Below are 17306 nucleotides of genomic sequence, written 5' to 3' on the forward strand. Positions count from 1 at the left end.
ACAAGGCACTATCACAGGCACTGATCTAGCATAAACACCAGGTTTAAATAGTCATAGATATTGAATTTCCCACCCAGAATCAAAAAGGAGGCTTGGAACACAAGGTGTCATGTCCCTTTAAGAGGCATTATGGATCCTGGACGAAATGCGATTCCGTACAGCTGATCTTGGTCACATCGGTGGATCCTGGAGGCAGCTGCTGACGTTGAGGGACTTTGGAGGGACAGCCAGGGCCGGCCCGACAATGGAGCCGAGTGGGGCAACCGCTCCAAACGGCACTTTTGAAGGGGCGACACTTCGCCGCCCCAAGCCCTTTTTTTTTTTTTATTTAAAGCGAAAGAGAGAGAAAGGGGCGCCGAGTGGTCAGTACCCGCTCGGCACCCCTCTCTCTCTCCTCTGCGGCGAGTCTCCCTGTTCGGTCTCGGTGCCGGCTTGTAATGCTGAGTGCCGGAAGGTTTCCGGCGCTCAGCATTACAAGCCGGCACCGAGACCAAACAGGGAGACTCGCCGCAGGACTGCTAAAAGGTAAGTACAAGGGGGGGGGCGACAGGGACGGAGGGAGAGGAAGGGTAGATAAGGGGGGGGCGGCATTTTAAAATTCGCCCCAGGCGGCATTTTAAAATTCGCCCCAGGCGGCATTTTGCCTTGGGCCGGCCCTGGGGACAGCGGTTCAGGTAGACGGTAGGTAAGTTCTGTAGTTACAGTAGTTACACCTTCAGTGGAAAGGTTTTTTTTTTCCATTGCTTTTTATTAAGCATTCATATTCAAGGAACATCACAGTTAAGGTAACAGTTCAGAATTTAGATATCATAGCAATTTTGGTTACATCTAACAATATTGTATACTAACGGAGACACTCTTTCACATCCATCGATAAAAGCATCTTCAATAATTCCAATGATATTAATACGCGCCTGTGTCACTCTTTATCCCCTTCCTAAATTGCCGCCCCAGATGGCTTCCGACCAAGGAAAGAGAGGCTGGTGGCCTCAAATTCCTGCTAAGTTCTAATAGATTCTCCCTGATTTTCCTTCTTCTCTTTGCTATGTATGATATAATATGTCTTCGAAGTACTCTCTTCGCTGTTTGTCAATACAGAATGGGCTCTTAGTTATGTTGAGCACTGTGCAATTCAAATTCTAACCAAGCAGCTTTAAAACTCAATTAAAAATCAGATGAGTTATACAAAATAGAAGCATTCAATTGACAGAACAGGTGGTTTAAATATCAGGGCTGTGGAAATGGCGCATGATCCAATATCATCATGTAATGAATATTCACATCACGAGTAAATTGCATTAAATTTGCAGAGAAAAGAAAATAGTCAATCTTTGTGAAAGTTTAATGCAGTGCTGAGTAAAGTGTAAAAAAGTTCTCTCAGTGGGGTGGAAAGTTCTCCATCCATCAACTAAATTTTGAAGGGATGTGACTGAGTTGTTTATTCTTTTTCCATAAGGGTTAAGGAACCTGCTATGGTCCAAGCTGGGGTCCACATTGAAGGCACCCCTACTATCAGGTCTTGGTTACCAAGTTGCAAACAAATTGAATTAAAAATATAGGGGACTCCTTGCAGGAGGATGGGGGATTCTATGACATGAATGATTAAAAACATGTAAAGCACCTGTAATGCATTTTTAATCAGATATCCATAGTTAATAGTTAATCATTATTAATTCTGAGAAAATACTTAATAAGGAGCCAGATACCTCCACTAAGACCATATTTGCAAACCTATTTCAAAAACCATGTTATGACAACTGAATCTTCATGAATATTTTGACCTCCTCTGGAGATTCAAATCAGTAAGTACAGTCCGAATGCTGCATTTTAGCCAAGCTAGGAACAGCACTGTAAACCATAAAACCTTGGAGTATATAGCTGAGAAACCTCTTCTCTTTGCAGCAACCAAAGCTGATAAATCTTGAAATAACAGGAGCAGCTTTTCATTGTATTGCTTGGTAGGCAGCTAGTATCATTTGTTTATCCTGGAAGTTCAGAAATTGAAAAATAAGAGGTCTAGGTCTGGTAGAATCTTTTGTAATTGATGACCCCATTCTGTGGAGTCTCCCTGAAACCAGGAGAGCTGGAAGGGTATTTTGCACGAAGTGTCAAAGAGCTTTTCCCACTATGGTTTCAGGCAGACCAGTTAGTCTGAGGCTATTCCTCCTGCTCCTGTACTTAACATCCTCCAGTTTAGCATGCAGTTTAGCCTCCAAGATTTTTCACAGTCACTCACATTTGAGCTCTTTCCTTCAGGCGGGAGGTATGGGATTTCCATTTCGGCAAGATAGAGCTCTGCATCTTGTCAAATTTTTGGCCCATAATTGGCTCCACAGATGCTAAGACACACTTGGTTAATGCATAAAATCAATTTAACCATGGGTATTACATAGTCCATAAAGTTCATAAAGCTCAAAATGTTTGTATAACCTTGTGAGGTAAGACTTGATTGGCAATTACTCAGGAAATTGAGAAATTAACAAAAATAAGCAAAATAAATAAATAAATAAACTAAAAATAAACAAAGAAGAAAAGAAAAATAAATGAGTGGAGGGTCAATGACTCTCTCCTCCAGGGAACACATCCTCCTGCAAGGAGTCCACAACTTTAATACTTAGCCACTCCAAATGTTCTTCTCCAGCCCTTCATTAACTACCTGCCTCTCACTCCCCAGCAGGGCCATCACTTAGTCCAGATCCCAACTCACGCTGGCATTGGCGTTGGCTTTCCCCTACCACCTTAAGCTGCAAGGTACTCAACCCAAGATCCCCGGTGAAGGTTTGGCCAGCGGGATGTGGTCTGCCCTTCAAGTATGTGAAAATTCTCCACTAGACACACCAAAATCCTACAGATGACCTTGAGACAATGTGGCCCCTGTAAGACAATGCAAGAGCCATGTAGTCTCTGTGCAGTGTGCAGCCAACGATCTCCAGGCAGCCAGTGAGTGATATCCCAGGCTCTCCGTGCCTCAATGCGTTGCATTGTCCAATGTGTGCGGTGCACTGTACTGCAGTGGGGCTCAATGCAGTGTGGGATGATGTCGCACCCTATGTACAAATACCCAATAGGAACAGTTTCAACTCTGGTATGTCCTAGTTCACTGGCCCCTGGCCCCTGTAGTAAATTAATCTGTTAGACGTATTAACACGTGCACAAATAAAAATTGTGAATAAACTTTGAAGATAACAACAGCTTGAGTTTAAGAAATAATAATTAGGCAAAAGGTGGGATTTTTCTGTTGAGCCCAAATCCTCTAAGCAAATCAACAACATATTATCCAATAGAAGAATGAAAGATGAACTAAAGCTCCTTAAACAAATGGTCCCTTCTCAGAGTGTAATATGCATCTGTATTTTCTTTCTGATGCACATCTGTTAAATTGCCCAAAAACACAAGGTTTGTGATGATGATGCATATGCTCTATTTTCAATTGAATGCCTCCTTTGATTTGCATCCGTAAGCAATGATAAATAAGTTCTTCTATCCTTTGCAGAAAAAGTCTGTGTATGGTTAGTTACTCTTTTTATATACACTACTTTTGAAATTTCATATGTAAAATACTGTATCTTCCATGTCTAATGCAGATTAGGGAATGCTTTTAGTTCTGTTTTTTTTCTTCTAAAACAGTATAAAGATACTAAAATACCTGCTTATAAAGGCGCTTTATGTCAAGTTAAATTAGTTATTTTATTTTCCTTTAATTGTGTGTGCTAAGATTTATTTATCCATGGTCTATATTCTTATTACAACCTGTCCATAATTCCTACAATAACTGGAGCACATTGAGACTATATTATATTTGTTGTACACATTCTTCCTCTTTATTGTAGACTAAAAAATCATTGAGGAAATGTAGTACAACTGAAGAAATATATATCTCAATTCCTAAATTTGGCGAATACAATATATTATTACAGAATACAGAAACATGAGCAGCTATCAGTTTACACAAGGTTAAATGTAAACAACGAATAGCTAAAAATGAAGCCAGATCTTCATTTGTTTAATATTATGTTCACTAATAAATATCCATAGCGCTTCTCATGAACACAGCGATAAAAATAACAAACTAAGATACCTCTTAATAATAGTAGTTGCCAGATTCATTATTGTTTAACTGTTTAATAAGGGATGTTTAGCAGCACATTACCCATGAGCTTGCATATATGGGGGATACAATAGTTATTACATTTTAAGTTATTAAGAAAAACCTATATTTTAAGATAATAATAATAATAAAACAATTCTTGCTAAATTTGGAGCACTCTGCACATAAACCCGTGGAGTATCCCGGTTGATTGCTGCTTTAAACTGTATCTCACATCCTTTTTGATTTGCTATTTCCCAGGGTCAGATTATCAACAGGTTTTTACTAACCCTAACCATAAAATAATTGGGCTAATACAAAATAAAGTTAAATAATAATTTCACAAACTAGGGAACACTATCCTTATGATAAGGGTTTGTATTTTGAAGAAGCTGATATATTTATAAGGTATTTGTTGTCTTACCCATCCCACATTAACTAAGGGGGCCCTAGGCAGATGCTTACTATGCTTTTATGGTAGCAAATAACAGCCTAGTATGAAAGTTCCTGGTTCTGAAAGAAATACAATTGGGTCTATCCACTAAAGAGAGGGTTTGCAGGAAAATTAGAACTTGTCGTAATGGATCATCAAGCTTCTCCTACAAGGCTTTCTAAGTTGACCACGTGTAATGCATACTGTAAGTAATGTGATAGATGTCTTAAAACTCTCCTCATTCATACATACAGCTCAACCATTCCTGCAGGAAAAGATCACATTGTCTTGCCCTTCATAATGTATAGTGAACTGTGTTCAACTCTCGTGCCAATAGTCACTAACTTAATTACAAAAGTCAATAGATTTCCCTCTCTTTGTTGAGGACGCTGTAGGTAAAGAAGATACAGTAAAGGAGCATGGATCAGCTGACCTTACAAGAACAGCCTTTTGCATTGATGGTAATTATTATCTCCCAAACATAATCTGCAATAGACCTCTAACTTTGAAATGCAGACTAATGTAACATGTAAGAATATTCAAAACACCATAGAAATGAAAAAATGTAGTTCTCCCACTTACACCCACATAGTTGACAAATAGTTTTATAAGCAGAAAAGATTGAACTCAAAATAAAATGAAAACTGTTATTATCTTTGGAACCAATTTATTTTAAACACCTAATTTTGATGCCCATGCTATAGGAATGTAAATAGTCATCTTTCTTTTAGATAGTGTAAATGCTGAAGAATAGTTTTATGATATGTTTTGTCATATACTTCAGCAGAAACTTTGGTTTCTCTAACAATGACCTAAGTATAGCAGTAATCTTGACTGATATTTAAGCCTCAATAATAAAGATAACACGACTGCTTAAGATGTGTTTCTAATAGATATAGATATATATGAAACTATATATTAGGTTTCGGACAACAAACTTAGTTTCCTGCAGAAAAGAGTTTCATTCAGAAAAAGAAAGTCATTGACATTTACCCTCATTCGCTCTCTCTTATTCTCTCTGGCTCTCTCTCATCGTCTGTCTTAATGTCTCCATAACTTCTCCACAAATTGCGTCCATGTCCCTGTCTCCTTTTTCACAGTTCTGTTTGTTGTCTTTGTCCCTTCATGTTTTCCCCGTCTACTTTCTTCTATCTTCTTTCTCCTTGCTTGGTCCGCTTCTCCACACTATCCCCTCTACTCTGCTAACAGTTTATTTATCTACTCATTTGAAAGCACATCTCTCTTCGCTTTTGAATATCTAATTCTAGGAAACTTTTTAAACTTTATTTTTGCTGAATTCATGCTGATATGGTGAAATTAGACACTTAAACTTCTACAATCTTTACATCATAACCTTTTTGTGCATTATTATACATTTTTATCATATTCATTTAATTACTGACATAACTCTTTGGTATGCAGAAAATAAATATTGTTTCTGATTTATGTTATGACATTGCTTAGTTTCTACAGAAAAATCACAGCTTAGAAAGAAACTTTGTCATGATAGAGTAAGTTATGGTTTTGAAGAAGGTATTAAGGTATCTTTTCATGCAGGAAAAAACATTGCTTAAAAGAAAAGGGGCAAGATGAGGGGAAAAGAGAAAAAACAAAATATCTATTCTGAAAGGTGAAGCAAAGATTTCCTGTAAATCACTGTAAGAACAGAATCATAATAGCCCCTTTCAATTCTATGGGGCACATTGTCAATGTACAAGCATAAAACACACTAGACATGCGGACAATGCCCAAAATCATTCAGAAAACAAATGTTGTTTCTTGTCCTTTTGTTCAGCTGAAAACCAGGGGCTTTTTTTATTCAGAAACAAAATGTATTGCTCCAACAATGTCTATTTCTGTGTCCCCCAGTCTTGTCTGTGCCCCCCCTGCACTATTCCCCTACCTTCTATCAGCTCCCCACCTGTTTACTTACCTTCTCCAGCTGTTTTTTGGTCTCCTTTGATCTCACATCTTCATGTGGCCATGTTGACAGGAAGGGGGGAACAAGGGAGGGGAGAAGGGGGATCAGTATGTGAGACAGTGTCCTCCTGCTAAGAATAAAATTACAGGGGAGGGCCGTGTAGTCCTCACACAGGGTCTGCAATAGAAGCTGCTCTAAATTATAATATAATCCTTGCTTGTCTTTAGAGGTAAATTAATGCACAGGTTTATGCACTGAAAAAGGTTAATGGTCATTCACATATTCATCATTGAGATTTGCACTTTTTTTAATATAATAAAGTTTTACATGATGCAAGGAAGACTTACTTTAATGGGGGGGTGGCGGATATGTGGAACAGGCTCTTAGCAGAAGAAGCTTAAGGTGCACAGTAGACTTTTGCATTTGGATTAGGGCTGCAACTAACGTTTATTTTCATAATCGATGAGTTGGCCGATTATTTTTTCAATTAATCGATTAATCGGAGAAAAAAATAAATGTACATTTTTCATTTATGTAAAATAACTGGATGTTAAAAACAAATGGCAGAATGCATTTCTAGTTTTTATTTCCCAACCTGCCCCCCAGTTATGCACACCTGAGTCCAGGCTTCCCACACTACCTCCCAGATGTCACATACCCCCAGATATGCCACACTGCCTCCCAGATATACCACTCTGCCCTCCCCACATATGCCTTATATACCCTATATGCCTTATAACCCCTGATATGCCACTGTGCCCCTGATATGCCTTTTACCCCAGTATGTCTTATACCCCCAGATATGTCATAGTGCCTTCATAGATTCACAGACCCGTTCACATCACACTTTATAAATGCTTATAAATGTATTTATAAATAAATACAGGGAGGGTTAATGTTCACTGCCCCCAGAATTTAGATTCCCCTCAGTTTGCCCCCCCTTTACCTCTAACTGCAAATTAAGTTAACCTTATTAAATTAATTAAATTAATCCTCAGTCCTAAGCATTAAATTAATCCTAAAGAACCCATCAACCATAACTGCTCCTAACATTTTCTACTCACAAAAATTTGCATACACTGAATGCAAATGTATGGGAGTTTTTTTTAATTTTGTTGTGAGCCCTAATGCATGCTTGCTTTAGTGAATTTGAGTGAGACTTTTTTTCCAACTCATAAGCACTTGCACTTTAGTGATATCCTTCTAGACCTAGTTTGGCTTTAGTATTGGTTGCATAATAGAAAAAAATTTAATTTAGACTATTAGCAGTATTAAGACTGACTACAGACCTAATGTAACCTAGACGAGACAAAGACTGTGGTACAGCATGACTTCTATTATTATATAGTGATAATATAGCACTTGTTAGATTTATTGGACTTTATTGGACTCTGAATGCTTAACACGTGTACCGACTGTGAACCTTGCCCACGTTTACTGGGAATGCTGCCTAAAATACGAATCATAGCTTGTTTAAGCCTGCCTGACCCCAGAAAAAGTAACATTTTGTAATTACTGTCAACGTCTCCAGAAAATATATGAGAGGGAGAGATGACTCATCTATAGCAGGCAAAGAATCAATGAAACTTAAGAAGAAAACATGTTCATAGGAATCCTAAATCTAAAACACACTCCCACACAGTCAGCTGCAATTCATTAATCCAGTGCCAATGAGCAAATATGCGTTACAGTTTTGGGTTTTTTTTATTGTTGTTGTCGTGAGCGCTAATGCATGCTTGCTTTAGTGAATTTATGAGTAAGACTTTTGTCCAACTCATAAGCACTTGCACTTTAGTGATATCCTGATAGTTTGGTCATGCTGTACCACTGTCTTTGTCTCGTCTAGGTTACATTAGGTCTGTAGTCAGTCTTAATACTGCTAATAGTCTAAAATGTATTTTTTTCTATTATGCAACCACTACTAAAGCCAAACTAGGTCTAGAAGGATATCACTAAAGTGCAAGTGCTTATGAGTTGGAAAAAAGTCTCACTCATAAATTCACTAAAGTGATTGCACAATGGAAAAAACATAAATTTTAGACCATTAGCAGTATTAAGACTAACTACAGACCTAATGTAACCTAGATGAGACAAAGACAGTGGTACAGCATGACTTCTATTATTATATAGTGATCCAAACGCGTAAATTGTACAGTACAACTGTCATCATTATCTAGTGGTATCGACAAAAATGGGGGGACATTATATCTCCTATCATTATACACTGATCCAAACACACACAGTGGTATAGCATTACTCCTATCATTATATAATGATCCAGTGGTACAGCATAACTCCCATCACTATAAACTGAGCTAGATATTGACAGTAGTACAGCATAACTCCCATCTCCCATCCTGATTTTTTGTTGGCAATTTCTTGATTTTTCTCTAACTCGCTATTATTCATACTGGCTCAGACTCTTACTCACTCTTATTCATGCTCTCACTTTGTCACACCCTAACTCACTCTTACTCACTTTCTGACTCTCACACTCTTACTTACTTTCTCGATCTCCAACAGCTCTGCTTCTTGTCTTGCCTCTTCTTCTTCTGACTCTTTTCTTTAGGGTTGCCTCTCAGTCTCTTTTTTTAGTCATTGCTGTTTTACTCTGTCCCCATCATACATTCACTTTTCTCGTCTCTCTTTCATTGTTTTTCTATTTTTTAACTTTTTTGCTTTTCTCTATTTTTATTCTTTCTTTCTTTGTTTCTTTCTTTCTTTCTTTCTTTCTTTCTTTCTTTCTTCCTCCCTTCCTTCCTTCACAACTCACTCCCTGATACCTACCACATACCTCACTCCCCTCACATCTTATTACCATCACACCTCACTCCAATCACACACCACTCCTATGATGCCCAGCCACCACATATAACACCCATCATACCAAACGATCACACATTACACCTCACTCCCATCAAATCCAGCCATCAAAACTCACAACCCACACCCATCACACCCGGCCATCTCACACACTCACTTCCTCCTCCCTCTTACCTTAAGCAGAGCTAGGATCTCCAGCAGATGCAAAAGCAGATGCATAAGCAACCCTATTTGGCTTTTGTAAATTTTATCAATTTGTATGAATCTCTGAAAACCAGGAGACTCTTAAAAGTGTTTGATGGGGTGGAGGTTAGAGCTTTGTGCGGGCCAGTCAAGTTCTACCAAACCAAACTCATTCAACCATGTCTTTATGAACCTTGCATAATGCACTAGGCTACAGTCATGCTGTATGTGTATTATATGATATGTATGTAAGACTACACAGACTTTTTTTAATCAGATGGAACATTTGTAATGGAGCATTAATTAATGCCAATTGCCAAATGCTTCTTATAAAAACTTTTTTGCAGATTTTAAACAAAACACAAGCTGGTAAATAATACATTATGCAAAAGATTAAAGGGCAAATAAACTATTAATGTAGTGTGTTTTTAATATTTGACATGCTACATACAAAGCTCATTATCCATTACTGTTAGCAGACTGGGTTATTCTTTGCTCCAACAACATTGCTAGTGTGCCATATGGCCATGCATGTTTTTCTTCAAATACTTTTTGCATAAACAGCTGGTGAGATATTTTGACTGTAACTGTGCACATATTTTCAAGACTGTTAGGAAGAATGATGCAACGAACTAGAATATGTCATATTTTTAATGCAAACAAGTTATGGGAAAGCATAAATATAAATCACATTCATGGCATCTCACAATTACAAAGTAAAACATTTCACTGAAACTTAGCTCTCTTTCCTAAGCAATAAAGTGAATACCAGAGAACAAACAACTAAATTAATGTTCAAACTATGAATTTGTCATCTGCCACATAGTCCAAGTACTACCTGTAATATATTTGATATAGTTGGTGAGATATTTTCTTTCCTGGAACTTCCCAGGTGTCCTGGCTTGGATATGTACTCTTACTCTCCATATGGAAGCTTGGAGGGTGCAGAGTGGAGTCAGAAGGGACATAGCTGGTTGCTTGTAGACAGTAAGGGTTAAAACTGGGCAGGGAGTGAGAAGAATCAAATTCAACTATCCCCCAAAATAAAAGGATGTTTCATTTCTTGTCTTTATTCTGAGCAACTGGCTCTGACCGGTGTACCATTGACAAGATATGCTACACAGGTAAGTCGATTCACTTTTTCTATTAGTAGGGTTTTCTTTTTTTTTGTATTAGTATAAAAGTCGCACTAAATAAAAAGAGAGTTTTGGTTTGAACTCCATGTCTTCGCTATACATTATGAAGGGGTAACCCGAGAGAGCCTATGCTGCAGAAAGAGCTTGTATAATGAATTTTTTGTAAGATTTCTTCTGTCTTTTCTCCAATTTAAGTATGGATTATACAGGGTCTGCTCACTCTTTGCAGCAGAAACCTGTCAGTGTTGGCCCTTCATATTGAATAGTGAAGCGAGGGAGTTAAAACCCCAACTTTTCTGCCAACGGCCCCTTTAGAGAAAAAAAAACCCATGCAATCTTACTGTTGCAAAAGGTAACCTAAGTCTGCTAACTTGTTTACTTTTGGTTATCCTTTGGATGAATGTAAAAAATGTAGTACACATGAAGAAGCAAATGAGAAAGCAAAAATAAATGTATCCATTTTGTATAAGGTAATTTTTAAACAGGAATGTATGCGTTTTAAATGCTAAAACAAACAAAGAAAAAAAATAATTACAGAACAAAGTAAACATATTATTTATCATGTTAAATTGATGTATGGTATATATTTAAAAAATATAAAAAAACAAACACAAACAATAAACGTATGTCTTCAAATGTTTGCATGATTTAAGCTGTTTTACTGTGCTGTGATTGTGCAATGTTCATTTCCATAGCTTATGGCTATCAGAACTGTAAATACACAAAAAAGTGTCCAACCACAAAGAAAATGCATTTCACATTGCAACCAAAAAAGACATACATTTTATTTGCAGCAGATTAAGACGAAAAGTAATTTAGAGTGATCCAAGGACAAAGTGGTTCATTTGGTGTAATCGCAAAAGAAACAAACATTTGCTTATTATTTTGCTTATTCCTTGATATTTAGAATATATTTAAATTCTAATTGATTAGCCTGCAGTTGTGGGAGGGAAATTGGGAAATTTAACCAACAATTCATTCTCCCAAACATTGTTTCGTCTTTTCATTGCAACTTTAATCCGGAAGTGAAATTCGGTAATTCAGCATTGTGGTAACCTCGCCGGCTGGTGGAATCATGGGACCTGAATTTTGATTATGTAGGCTGTCTTTTGTTTCCTAATCCTTAATGGTTAATGTGAGATTTATAGGGGTAGATTGCTTTCTGATGGATGCACTGTTTGGCCAAGAAGCACAGTGAGTATCCACTGGATCATATTGTTTGTGTCAGGCATGCCTCAGGCAAATTACTTTGTGCACTGGGTGCGTTACACTCCGTTATGTGAGTGTGTGTAACACTGTGTCCAGTGTGCCTGTGTGTCACACGGTCTTGTGCATTATGCTGTGTCCTGTGAGTTGTGCTGTGTCCTGTGCATTATGCTGTGTTCTGTGTGTGTTATAGTGTGTTACATTGTGTCCTATGTGTGTGCTACACTGTTCCTGGTGTGTTATGCTGTTTGAGGACATTTTTGTGTTTGTTACACTGCGCCCCAATGTGTGTTATGCAGCATTTAGTGTGTGCTATGCTGTGTCCTGTGCATTACACTGTGTCTTGCGTATGTTATGTTGCATTCTGAGTGTGTTACTCGCTGCAGCCTGTGTGTGTTAAACTGTGTCCACTGTGTATTACACGGTGTTAAGCTGAGTCCTATGTGTTACACTGCATCCTGTGTGTTTTGCAGCATCCAGTCTACGTTATGCTGTCCTGTGAGTGTTAAGCTATGTAATGGTGTCCTGTGTGTGTTATACTGTGTGTGTTCTACACAGTGTGAGGATATTTTGTGTGTGTTGGAAGCTGCAGCATAATACACACAGAATGCGGGCTGTTTGTTAAACTGTGCCCATTGTGTGTTACACTGTGTCCTATGTGTTTTACAGGGAACCACACCCTAAAAAGCATACACTTTCAGATTCCAGGGTGCTGCAAAACCTGCAAATATGCACACAAAAAAACAGAAAGGAAAGCACACTCTAAAAAGCATCCAGAGAAGGGTTTAAAAAGCATTAGAGTCCCAATGGGTTAAAATGCAGCCCCACTGATCCAGCTCCTTGGTTAGCAATATTGGGGTACTTTGTACTTTCCCCACATTTATGTTTATGCCTCAGATAGGAGCTTTAAATAGTATATAAAAGAGTTGTGCATTTGGATTCATATAAATCGGCAAATTTACCAAAATTTACCAAAGCCATGAAAACAAGGCCAGACCTCCCATGAATCACAGAAAATTAAGCAAAAAGCTCTGAATTTGCATTTGAAATACGTGGGCCCACATTCACTCACACTTTCACAAACTCTCACTCACTCTCTCACAGTCTCATTCTTGTTTACTTGCTCTCTAAATGTTTCCCTACCTTCCTTACGCAAATCCTCCGATCAGGGGACAGGACGTCACAATTTAATCCCATAGTTGTTTGTTAATGGTTATCTACTGGTTGTGAATTGATCATCTATGTTGTTAATGCCTACAGAGTAAGGAGGTATGATTATTATTGCAAAAATGGTTCATGCATACTAACTTTATTCAGACACCATTGGTCGTGTCCCTGGCACCAAATTATCAATCTTTAAAAAAAAATGATTTATGCCATAGCAACCAGTTAAATAATGCCAAGGAATCAGATTCAAACTATAATCTGAAATAAAACCTCAACAGTGAAATATATTGAAGGCCACCAAGTATACCAGTTTACCAAATTTTACAAAAATGCCTGGAGGATTGCTAATAAGCCACAATTTAAGTTTACACAATACCAAATATCAATTCATGGGAATTCTCAGACTATTATTCCAGAATAGATCTGTTATTTGACTTGTATTGGTTGTATTATTTTGATCCTTGAGAATCGCGCTAGTTTTGCCGAAACATCTCACACACTCACTTCCTCCTCCCTCTTACCTTAAGCAGAGCTAGGATCTCCAGCAGATGCAAAAGCAACCCTATCTGGCTTTTGTAAATTTTATCAATTTGTATGTGTAACGGGTTCACCAAGAGAGCTGTAGTAACTCCCAGAGATCACCCACATGTATCCTCCTCTTGTCCCCGGAATCACTTCCAGCACCAGCCAGCATGCGCACCTTGGAACCCTGCTATGTGTACCCAATAAGTAGACACACAACTACCTTGAATTGAGTATAGCAGGAATGAACAGTTTATTGTTGTAAAAAATAGACTGATATAGCCACAGAACTTCATTAACATAAATTAACAGATACATTTATTCAACACAACCTTTAATCCCCTTTAGCTACTGAATATCCCCCTGCATCCTTTAGCATCCTGTTAATGGGATTAATTAAACAATGGAGTTCCTGCCTGTTTGGCAGCCAGGTTGGAGCCATCTCTGACTACCTTGGGGCCTTGTATGACAGGTCATTCTGTCACAGTATGAATCTCTGAAAACCAGGAGACACTTAAAAGTGTTTGATGGGGTGGAGGTTAGAGCTTTGTGTGGGCCAGTGAAGTTCTACCAAACCAAACTCATTCAACCATGTCTTTATGGACCTTGCATAATGCACTAGGCCTAGTACTAGTGCATTATGCACTGCTTTTACTATTTTTTCTATTAAAGTATATACAAGCAATCATTTTGCCTCCTTACAACTCATATGTGTTCTTTGAGCACCCCGATGTAGAATCCTGTAAGGAACTATTTTTCTCAGCACTTTACTGTGGCAGCATGCAGGACTTTACTACAACTTTACTTACCAATTGAGGATACCCTTGACCCTATAATTCATAGCCCAATGTGAATGAAGTAATTTATATAGACACCCTATGGTATACAAGGTTCTGTCCACAGTCCGTATGAGCATGTCAAAGGGATTAGCCCAGACAGGATCAACCAGGTGGGAATGAATATCATTGATATAGCTGCAAATTTGAAAAAAACGTAAAGAGGGGAATCTCAAAATCACCATATTTTCCTTACATTGTGAATATGTCAAGCATTATTTAGTGGAACCGTCCATAAAACTGTCCACAAGTCTTATTCCCTTGCTATACCACATGGTGTAGGGAAACCGGGCCTCACCTCGTTGAAACTTGGGATTTCCCTCCCAAGAGTGAAAAGGAGACCACTGCCAATCTAAACACAGGACCAATCTAGTACGCTTCCATGCCCATATCGTAGAGCTTAAAAGCGGATTCTCGCAATCGTCGAAAGGTCAGCAAATGGTGTGTGTAGTAACATGGCTAAAGACCTATCCAAAGAGAGGTCCCGTTCCAGTGATGTGTCGGAGTGGGGTGCAGCCAGTTGATCACATATCATACCAAAGCCGCCAAACTATAGAACAACGGAATGGGCAAATTCAATCCCATCCCTGACTTTGATTGCTGGAGCCATGATATATCCATCCTCGATCTCCTACCCTTCCATATAAATTTAGTAAATATTTGAAGCAATTTTTTCTTAACAGAGACATGTAGAAGCGCCAGTACTGCCTGAAGGGCATAATGTAATTTAGGGAAGCTCACTGATTTAATCAGGGCAATCCTACCGGAAAAGTTCAAGTTTAACCTCTGCCAAGTATGGGCAGGCGTGCAGGCGGCAGATCCAGTCATCACTCCTGCCCACGAGGCCAACGAGCGACGACTCTCGGCGGGCCACTAGCGAGCTCTCGAGTGGATCGGAGCTCCGAGTTGTCCAGCTTCCTTATCCCCAGCGAACCACAGTGGCTCCGGCAAGGCAGAGGACCACCCTGCTAGTGAATGGGGCTGGATGGTTCCCTGAAGCGGAGAGCAACCGTTCAGGTATGGCGCCGCACCGGAAGTCTGGAGTGTCTAATTTAAAGAAATGTATGGTTTAATGGGGTGAATTGAATCGGCCAGGTTGAAAGATGTCCCAAAAAGAACACGGGTACAAACTAACCATATGTCAAAATGAAGAGGAAAAAAGTACACCTACCAAATGTGGCGTTTTACCTGTACAATGCACAGAAAACAAATACTACCACAATTTTTGACAAAGGTTGATAGTAGAATAAGTGAATGACAACTGTGCAGGTAGTTCAGGGTATCCAAACCAACATCCACCAGATAGATCCCATCCCTTTCCATAGAAATAACCCGGCACTATCTTCTCCAGCTCAGCATCCCATACCACTACCCCCATAGCTTCTTCATGAAACTAGCTAACAACTTATTCACTTTTCCCATATAACATAGCATCCGTCCTTTGAACCCTAGCATGCCTTCATTGTAACTGAGGAACCATCTCTGACCACAATTTGGAAGCCTGCTGTTCAAACGCAAAAGATCGTGCTTCATCCGCCTGACCAATTCTTTCTGTGATACGCGGCCCAATTTGTTTCCTCCAGCATGAAGCAAAACAATATCCGGAGACTTTCCCCTCCCAAAAATTGAAGTAGCTCCCCATATACATCCTTCCATCCAAAACCCCAAAATCTGAATCACTTCACAGTAACCTGTGCCTCCTGAAAGCCCAGCTGCCAACCTTGGTGCCAAACTGCAGTTCTTGTTTTGACCCAGAAGATGTATGAGTGGCACACAATCCAGGCTACTAAACCTTTATGGAGAAACAAAATTAAACACCAATAACAATATATCGCCCCCTCCTCATCTATTTCCCAATCCTAAATGCCCCAAGGAACAACATTGCAAAAGCCACTGCAAGCATCAAATTCTGAATAACAAATTTGGGGAAGTGCCTACAACAATGTTTGCTACATGCTCACGGATACAGCAACAGAAACAACTCTAATAAGGGCATTAACAGGATTGAGGACAGTTCCAAATTCACAGATAAAAAGGATGGCTTCCTAAAGATCACCATACCATTGAATTTACTCTAATAAAACTCTAATAAAGTGATGCTGTGCCCTCATGACCCCTGTTGCCCTGGCCAAACTCTTGCTACAAACCCACCCCAAGGAGATAACTTTGCATGCAAAATTCAAATACCTTAGCAACGCTTGAAGGGACTTCAGCAAAACCTTCCTTAAGTTCCACCACGTGGCGGACCATATGTCTTCTTTGCTGCCAACAAAATTACAAAGGACTGTGCTACCGACCCCAGAGTCCACAACAAGTACTGCCACGCATCGGACCAAAAACTGTCTGCCCGCCACCCGTTTAACATGGTCAAGTATGAGCATGAAATCAAACACCCTATGGGAAGGCATAAATCAACAAAATAATGTCTCTCAAATAAACACCCTAACAAATTATGGCAATCCGGAAGTATTTTAATAACTGGAATGCCAATTCCACATCTGCCTTGGCCATCAACATGTGTGCCTCAGCCCTTTCTATCAACTTGATAAAACCATCCCTGTGGCAATTCTCACTAACCCGGTCCCTAAATGGAATGTAAAACCCTTCTGCAAAACCACTTGCCAACAATGATGCATCACCCTGGTTGCCATACAGCTTTATCCATGGCAACATCATGCCTAACCATACCAACATTCGCCCCATTGGCAGCTGACCCAACTGCTGAGCATGATCTTGCCGCAGCAGATTAATTTCCTCTCTTGAAGTGCCAATGAAGCCTATGGGCTCTCCCACAACTTGGGCATTCATGCCTAAACTTACAGTTGGCCTCACATTGACACTGGCTTTTGCAGCAAAAGCCTCAAGAGGCAGCAAAATGCCTCCATGCATGCGATATGCCTTCCAAATGCCATCTTAATAACAGAATAGAGCCAAACATTGACCCGGGGGCCACCTTTCCAATCACGCTGGACATAATGCAGAATGCTCTCAG

The sequence above is a fragment of the Spea bombifrons genome, chromosome 2, assembly GCF_027358695.1.
Source record: "Spea bombifrons isolate aSpeBom1 chromosome 2, aSpeBom1.2.pri, whole genome shotgun sequence".
NCBI lineage: Eukaryota > Metazoa > Chordata > Amphibia > Anura > Pelobatidae > Spea > Spea bombifrons.